Source organism: Corvus brachyrhynchos, unplaced genomic scaffold (assembly GCF_000691975.1).
Source record: "Corvus brachyrhynchos isolate BGI_N302 unplaced genomic scaffold, ASM69197v1 scaffold27, whole genome shotgun sequence".
NCBI classification, from domain to species: Eukaryota; Metazoa; Chordata; class Aves; order Passeriformes; family Corvidae; genus Corvus; species Corvus brachyrhynchos.
In genome coordinates this window covers 2789655-2798811 of record NW_008239139.1, presented here as the reverse complement: position 1 = coordinate 2798811, position 9157 = coordinate 2789655, and positions in this window count along the sequence as shown.

Genomic DNA, 9157 nt, shown 5'->3' with positions numbered 1-9157 from the left:
AGTAGAGCCATAGAACAAAGCACTCAGCCCTTCCCTGGAAGAAAAAAAGGGAAAGCTCGTGAGGAAGCGAGTATTTGCTCATGCTGAACTTCCCCTCCCGCAGAGGGAGCGGGAGTCGCTCCCGGGGAGCGCAGGCAAGGACAGCAACTTTCAGCGAGGCTATTTCCAAAAGAAACCGCATCTGTGTCCAGAGATGCCGAGTGATCTCTAATGAGACTTTGCTGGGGGCTCTCCCTGTTTTTGGCTACACGTCTCCCAGATGGCTCCTTTCCCCGGCATGGAGCTACCTCATTGGGGTTTGCTCCAGCAGGATGAATCCCCTGTCGCCAGGGATTTATAGCTTGGGTGGAGAGGGAGGAGTGGTGTCCCCGGGAGCTACTTCCAAAGGGAGCTTTTCTATGATATTCATAGGGGTGAGCTCGCTCTCTGATTCAGCTCTCATCTGCACCTGGGGGTCACAGAGATATCTGCAGAAACTCAAGGTTCCCTCAAGAGTGAGGGAGGCTACCAAGGGCCTGGGCAGGTGGTCCCCGTGCTCCCACAGCGCCTATTTCCCCCTTCTCAGCCTCTCTCCATGCCTGTTTCATCCTATTGCCACAGGGTTGGTGTTAGAGGGGGTATGAGAAAAGGTCAGACTGTGACTTCCCTCTCACTCCCAGGGGCTCTCACACCCACCTAGAGCCAGGCCACATGACAGCTTCCCTCCCGTTAGCCTCTTTCTGTCCCCAGGTGGATAACGACGGACCAGGAGAGTAGTCCAGCTCCAGTCACTTGCTGTTTCCCACTTGCTAAGTTTCCTAGGAGGAGGGAAGCAGGGAGAGCGCACTTTTAGATGTGCAGATGCCCAGTGGATGGGGATCTGCTTCCTCAGATCCCTTCCAATATGTTCTTCATGGCTTGCGTGACTGGCTTCCCAGCCAGCAGACAGCTTTCTTGGGGGCCTGAGAGAGCAAGCCCAGGGAACATCCAGCTCTGCTAACCAAAATGCTTCACTTCCCTTCGGAGGTGTGGTCCTCTCCCTGGTGCCTGCTGGAGGTGGATGTGTCACCTCCCAGGGGAAGGAAGTGGGTCTAAGAACCATGTTTATTGAGAACACCTCTTCCCTGGGAGGTTTTGCCAGCAGTTTTAGGCAAATAGGACTGGGGAGAGCAGGACAAAGCCCTAATTTCTCAGTGGATGAAAACACCAGGCAAACAGGTTCTTAGTGCAAGTAGTGAAAGGCCATTAAAATTCCACATTGATTTACCCCCAGCCTCGCAATGGATAGCTGAATTTAATGCATGGGGAGGCAGGTGTCTGAGAGATGATGGGAAAATGCTGGGGAGAGTGGGACAATGGAACTGCAAATTACCTTGACAGTGTGGAACACGGAGAGCAAGAAGAAAGGAAGGAACAAATCCAAACTAAGACAAAGGCAAGCCAGAGTCCACAGAAATAAATTCCTAATAGACACATATATGAGGAAATTAAATGAGTTAAATAAACTGATGGTCAAACCTTTAACAGAAAATGATGTGTAATCCCTCAGCTATGTCCAGGACAGTGCATTTCTAGGAGTGCTATAAACCGCAGTTAGATCTGCCAGGGTAGGCAGTGAGACATTGACACGTGGTAGCTTGGATCTCACTAGTGCCAGGGAACTAAGAACGTCTTGGTTTCTTCTTCTCAGTTCAAGCCTTAAAGTCCTTCAGAACAGCTGGTGAGGAGGGGTGTTGCTTTCACCCACCAGCTACATTAAACTGCCTTGTTAATACAAAATCATCAAGCTTTTCTTTTCCCTTTCCCCTGGATGATGATATTCATTTTGTGTCCCCTTTGAATCTCAAAGCCCAACATACTGGGAATTATTCAAATCAGATGGAAATGGATGCAGTGGAAATTCCCAGCAGGCTTAGATGGGGCTCAGGGTCTAATTCTAAGAGCCAAACTGATCCTCTCTCTTGTGGAGCAGCTAGGTGGCGAACTGGAAAATCAAATCTACTGTTTTATTGAGGATAAGCACAGTACGTGGAGAGCATTCTGCTAGGCACAGCAAAACTGATGGAGCACTTTTTAATATAAGCATGCATGCAGTTACCATCCTAGCAATAAACCCCTACCAAGTGCATATCTTCACTGCATTTTTTGTTTGTTTGTTTTTTTGTTGTTTTGGGGTTTTTGTTTGTTTTTAGGGGTTTTTGTTTTTGTGTAGAAATACTTATTCCTTGAAAATGTTGCAGTGTCCCAGGTGGGCAGATCTGAAAAGAGTTGCAGAACAATCTGCAAAACATATCTGCTGAGAATCAGTGTCCAGATTTGGGAAGACAGTGACTGATAATCACGCTATAGCAAATATTCAAGGTTGTCAGACACACTTCAGAGTACAGACAGAAGAGTGTGTTTCAGGAAAAAGAAAACAAGAAAGAAGTATGTCACCTCAATTTATGTGATATAGGAGTTAAAAAAAATTAACGAGGGGACAAGCAGGGATATGGTTTTGTTTATAACATGGTATATTTTATAGCTGTGGCACAAAGCTGTTAAAAGGCAAAGAAGTTAAATAAAACTCCCTCTAAATTGTGTACAGGTGTGTGGAGTGGGTTATCTGCCTCATAAAAGCTTTACTTGACGTTGGCCATAGAAAAACAGACCTACCTTGACCTGAATCTCAGTGGTTCATATCCTGAAGTGTCTCTAATTGGGAGAAAATGGGAAAACCTTGAAATGGACGGAGCCGCCGGAGGAGTTCGGAGCCTCCGCCTGCAGCACCCTGGAGAGCGGCCTGGCAGCCTCCGGAGTGTCCCTGTTTCCCCGTGTCCGTGTGTCCCTGTGCCCGTGTGTCTGTGCACACACACACACACACACACACAGACACACATCCCTTTGCACATACGCCCCTTGCTCGTACTTGTGCTCACAGCTGTTCAGGCAAACACAGCTGCACGTCTGGTGAGGTGTTCCTTGAGGTCACACCTCTAGTTTTCAATCCCACATTACTTGGAAGATGACTCCCTGCAGGAAGCTGGAGGAGGGTGTTTCTGTGCCTTGCACGCACCCGTGAGCTGGAGTCAGTTGTAGAAATGAGGAAGAGTTCATTGTGCCTTTGAGAGTGTCAAAGAATCCCAGAATCCCAGAATGGGGAGGGTTGGAAGGAACCACCAGAGAACATCTAGTCCAACCTCCCGGCGTCCTCTCGAGCATGTTACTCAGGACTGCGTTCAGATGGTTTCTGAATATTTCAAGAGAAGAGGTTCAAACACACAGAAAAACAGAGTAACTTGAAGCTCAGCACTAGGAATAGCTCCTTCCAGTACAGGCTTAAGTAAATAGTTGTGTTATTGCAAAAAATGAACTTTCTGCAGAGAGCCTCAGTCACTGGAAACGTGCCCACTTGACTCATGTTGTACACCAGGATGGTGTGTGGACACGGGAAAGAAGGTGTCAGGCAGGCTATGCACTTCTTTTAATTTTAATTAGCTGGGAAAAGACCAAGAGGTATTTCAAACACAATTTTTTCTTAGAGCAGGCAGACTGTTGGCAGATTTATGTGCACTCCAGTGACTCCAAAGGTGCACTGAGGACTGTTTGTTTGATGAAGAGATTTAAAGAGGGCCACAGTTCAGGGGGAAATATTTCCCCCCAAATATTATTTTACAAACAGGGTCAATAGTTCATCTTCACTGGGCATAAAGTCAAGGGTTCTGTCTGCTCTTTAAGCACTCAAGCCCACATATGAAGTTCTCCTGCAGTGTAACTCTGTAGATACTTCCCCTTTGAACTTTTGATTCTGCCACAGGGCTTGTATAAAATCTAATACTGGTACTGCTCACCCAAGCACACACAAGGAATGAATGGTTATCTGAAGCCCATCTGAAGCACATAAATCCAGAAAAAGAATTCTTAAAATCAGAGATCCTGAAAACTTTTTTATTAAGCTACTTCAGCAAGCAGTTCAGATCCATCCTAAAAAAAAAAAAAATACAAAGAGGAAAACTAATTCAGTTTCTTTGGGGAGAGGGTATTGAAAACTATAACTTCTATGTTCCCTGTGAGCATTGTTTCTATGAGATACCTGTTTTCTCCTCCTGAAAATGCTGTATTTTGTGCCTTTTGTCACTTACTGGAGCAGTGAAGCTTGCAGAAGAACATTGCCTGATTAAATGGCTTAACTTCATGTTGGTCACACATACACTCAGCTGGAATGAGAATTCAAGCAATAATAACGAAACCAACAGCCATTTCATTTAAAACAAGCATTAACAACAACATTCCATGAACAATGCTGGATAGCACCTTCTCCTTAGTGTCCAGTGAGTTGCTGATTGGAATCAGAGAGAGAGGAGCTCTATTTGTCCTGTGTTCAGGGGCAGACATCTCTCATCATGCTCAGGAATAATATGACACTATTTTAGCCTTTTCCTTTCTCCCACTGCTAGCGACAGCAGTTACACACTCACCACACAGTGAATTTGCACCACACAGTGCCAGGAATCCTGAGATGCCAGAGGTGTTTCTGCAATTAGGCACAATATTTCCAAGTATCTCTTCTATGGATCAGGGCTTACAGGCTCAGATGAAGCTCCACCTTGTTGTGCTCGCTCTGTTTTCAGCACCTGAACCATTACACTCCTGTGTTCTCTGTAGATACAGCCTTAAAAACACTTCTTTCATTTGTTTACCTCACTCTTTAACCTGAGTTTCATGTTCGTTTTTTTTCTACATTTTTCACTTCTTCTACTTCACAGCTTAAATTTCTCTTGAAGTTTTTTATCTTTGTCTCAGGCTCACAAAATGAGGAAAGAATTTCCAATCCGTAGATTGGCAAATTTAGCAGCCTGTCTCCAGCAATGGCCAGATTCAGGTGTTTCTGTAGAAAGAGCCAAGCAGTTTATCCCTTAGACATGAGATAATCTGCTTCCTCCTAGAAGGGTCCTCCTAATCACAGAGAGTTATGGTTGCATAAATTCTCCTGCATGTTTTTTGTTGTCTCTTCTCCTGTTTGTCTTAGCATTAAATACTGTAACTTATGGTATTGCTGGTATGCCTAGAAAAACCCAGTTCTTTTCAGGCCTAAGGTCGTCCTTGGCTTTGACAACTACAGTATAAATACATGTTCTACACTTCAAAGTCTGTGAACAAAGGTATTTTCTTATATGAGTTTTGAAGTTGATACCTATTATGTCAACTGATGGCCCCACAGTGTTTTGGTTTTTGGTCTGAAGTGGCAAAAACAATGATTTCCCATCTTGTAAAAGCAAATTCCCAGGTTGGAATTATTCATTGTATCTTTACTTTTTCTATATTTTTTCTTGTCTCCCTACTCTCTAAGGGTAAGGATTCCAGTGTTTTTTCTTCACGCCCTGTTCAGCCAAGTGTCTCTGTTTTTCCTTTCTTCATGGCAATTATTTTCCCCCTTTCTGGTTCCCTTTTACAGCGTCTTTCTCGAGACAAGTTCATTTTATTGCAGATACTATTCTGGATGAAACCATACCACTTAGATAGATGGTCTATATAATGTCGTATAATGTTCTAATATGATTGCCTAATATTATTTCATAAATCAGCATAAACCTTGTTGCTTAACATCCTTCTGCCTTATTTACTTAGCTAAGCTCTGAACATCTTTGCTAATCTGTTTTGATTTATACTTGTGTCACTGCTGTGTTTAACTGAAAAACTTGAGCAAAATACAACAGCATATAGTTTTTTTCTTCTTTGGAATCTTCTGCTTTGTATTTTTCAACAATGAGCTTCATTAACCACCAAATTTGTTAAATGCATTCAATTTTCTTCACTTTTTCTATTGGTTCCGGTCCAGCACAAAACCCATTCTCAATTCACTGCACTCTTCTGAACTGCTATTGGAGTCCCTTTGTCAGAAACAATTTGCAGACTCATTTATTACTAATGGTCAAGTTCTAAATTCCCACTCTTCCTTTATTACACCAGTCCTATCTTACCTGTTTATACTTTGAAAGAGAATAAAACTCCACCAAATGGAGTTGCTTAGACTTCCCCTCCTTTCTACTTCTAGCAGTTGCACTGAAGTCATACCAACTCAGTTCAGCTGTGTACCTACAGCTTCTCAACCTTCAGCTTGCAAATCAAGGTAAGATTAGTAACAGTTACTGTCACATATCCCATAAAACAATTTTTTACTTTTGAACATTTTTTTTTCCTTCTGCAGCTTTGAGCTATAGCCATATTATCTTTCCATAAAAGTTACAAATCCTACCATGTTTTTTATCTCTTAATCTTCATTATCAACACAGAAAGAACTTTATTATATTCCTAAGCATCCTGGAGAATTTACTTGTGTATTTTGCTGAAAACTTCTCCCACCTAGAAAGGGTGAAATGTGCCTATGAAACATGACAATGAGAAGCCATTCTTTTCCTCTTTCTATGATTTTAGGCTATTTCTTGTCAATAGGATATATTTAATTGAGGCAATATTAATAAAAAGTGTAACAAAATTTTCTGAATCAGTTTGACTCAACAAACATAACATTTATAGACCCTCTGTCAGTATTTCCATATTGTACATCTTAAAATTACCTGTTCTCACATTCCTGTGCATTACGTTTTTGGTTGAATTGTTTTACTTTGGAAGGAACAGACTCTCTTGAGGGGAGACATGACAGTAGTTTTGTAGCTCAAGCTGTCATTAAATCAAGTATAAGCAGCCTTTCTAATAAGCTTTTAAATTAGAAGGAGAAAGCTCTCAGATGAAGTTCTACATTGCTGCAGTGATTATTAAGAGCAATGAATCATGTGGGGTCAAGCTTAGCCAGCAAACTAAATTAGTTTTGGAGCACTTTTAGAATGTGTCTTGCAGCCACACTTTTAATGCTGTTTGGTGATTCAGCAACACTGTAGATCACAGCATGTGGCAATCTTACACAGGAACAGAGATTTGAATCCACTGATGTCTGATTCCCTTGTGAATCCTTAGAATGAGAAATAGCTGAAAATCCCCTTCCTTTCATATGTTTTTTCACATTCCAAGTTATCAGCATGGACTTCTGCTAGGTCAAGCACTATTTAATCAAACATTATTTTCATCAAACCATCTTTTCTACCAGAAACAACAAATTATTTTAATTCTTACTCTTCCTCACTGTACCACACATTTCAACAACTGAATAGCATTTATTAAGACAAGTTCCTTCTTGCATCACTTGTAGAGACAACAGATGATGCAGTGAAACTTTCTATATGCCATCTAAGAAGACGAAAGTATGTTTTTTCTTCCCAAGTAAATAGATAGACCCCTTTTGACATTCATGACAAGCAGGGTGAGTAAAGCTAATTGCATTCAATTATGAGCCACTTGGAACATTAGCATGTCAGTGTTTTTTAGAACCTTTAGAAGTCACTCTCTGGTGCACATTTAATAAGCTACTGAGACTGTTAATATTCTGTTCCTGATTTTTCTCTTCAACAAAAGATATACCTGACTACCTGAACTGCCAAACACTGTAGTATATTTTGAAAGATTATAGCTAGCATTAAAGCTCAACTTGTGCACATAAGCTGGCCCAAGTAAAAAGGTCACATCTGTAAACCATTAGAAAGACTTTTTCTTGCCTATTTCCATATGCAAGGTAAGCCTAGATATTGATATCTGTTGGAAAATGGTGTCATCAGAATTATTATTCTGATAGTTCATGAAAATAGTTCATGAGAATGCCTGAGTGCTCAGTGTTCAGCACAAAAGTGTTGGTTTAAAGGACCTGAACATGGATATGATATTCTCACCTGGACCTCAGGGAGCAAAGAATAAGCTCAGGAGTCAGAATTATTACTTTAATACTCAATTAAGTGCCAGTTTTCCAAACAGTTCTTTCAAGTACAGGTTATACAGCACTTGTGCTCCAAACACAAGGCTGCTCAGCCAGAACTGCTGAATATCCACTGTGTGTGGCTGTTGAGCAGAGCAGCTGTTACTAAGAACCAGGGCTTTGCTTTGTCAGGTTAGTTGTTTAAAACCTAAAGAACTTAGTAAACGTATAGGCTACAATCTGTCTTGGCTTCCTTTTCTGACCTGAGAATTCACTACAGTGATTATCCCCCTCAAAGGTGTGTTGTGAGGCACTACTAATTGAAGTCTTTCACATGTGGAAAGGTATAGGTGGCAAAGATGCTACAGCACAAATTATTAAAAGAGGAGCAGAGAGGCATGTATCTATTTCATGTAATGGGTTGGTTATTCGTTCCTCCTACTCATGTCTCTGATTCAACAAAGTTAAAATTTACATGCCTAAATACTCATAAAATAACATTAGATTCATGTTCACAATCAATATTACATATCTGTACAGCTGTTTCATTGATTTAGGATCTATTCACTGTACCAGTAACCAGAAATAGATCATGTTGTTTATATTGTTCTTTAAAACAAAAGAAAAATGCATCAGAAAATGTCATTTTTTTATCTGTTAGCTATGGTCATTTGGGATTTTGTTTATTTCTTTTTTTCAGCACATTTTACAGAATTCATGGTGTTATCTAGTGGTCCTTTCTGTCAGAGATTTCCACCTCTGATCTGAACTGAGCTTGATTTTATAGAAAGAAAATGGCTGTACCAGACAAGACTTCCTTGTATCAACCCCAGGTTTTTTGTACAAGTTGTTACCTGAGCTGAGCCTAAACAAAGCACTCTGGAGAACAAGGACCAAAATATTTTCAATTTCAGGCAATAATAATATACAGGGAAACAGAAAGAGAAAAAAAACCTCTTTCATCATCCCAAGCTATCCTCTGGGTCTCTGAAGGATGAGCAACTAGATCTAGCCCTGCAAAATGAACTAGTTTGTAAAACATTAACTTGCAGACTCCAGAGCTTGGACCTAGGCCCTTGAGTCTTCCTGTAGAGGTTTAAGACTTTGGATTCATAAGAGGTAGTTCAGTCAGGAGGCAAGAGCAGCAATTGATTAATAAGAGTCCAGGCAAAGAATGACCCTCTGTGCTCAATCTTTCTGGCTCTTTATGTACCACTAGACTAAGTTTCATCCTCTGTGTGTGTGTCTATGGGCAAAGAGATTTGGGACTTCTTGCTGACCAGTTTCTGCCCACATAATAATATTGGTAGCCAGTTGTATTGGCTTTGTCTGGGATAAAGTTGGTTTTCTTTATAGTAGCTAGTATAGTGCTCTGGATTTGTGATGGCAACAGCG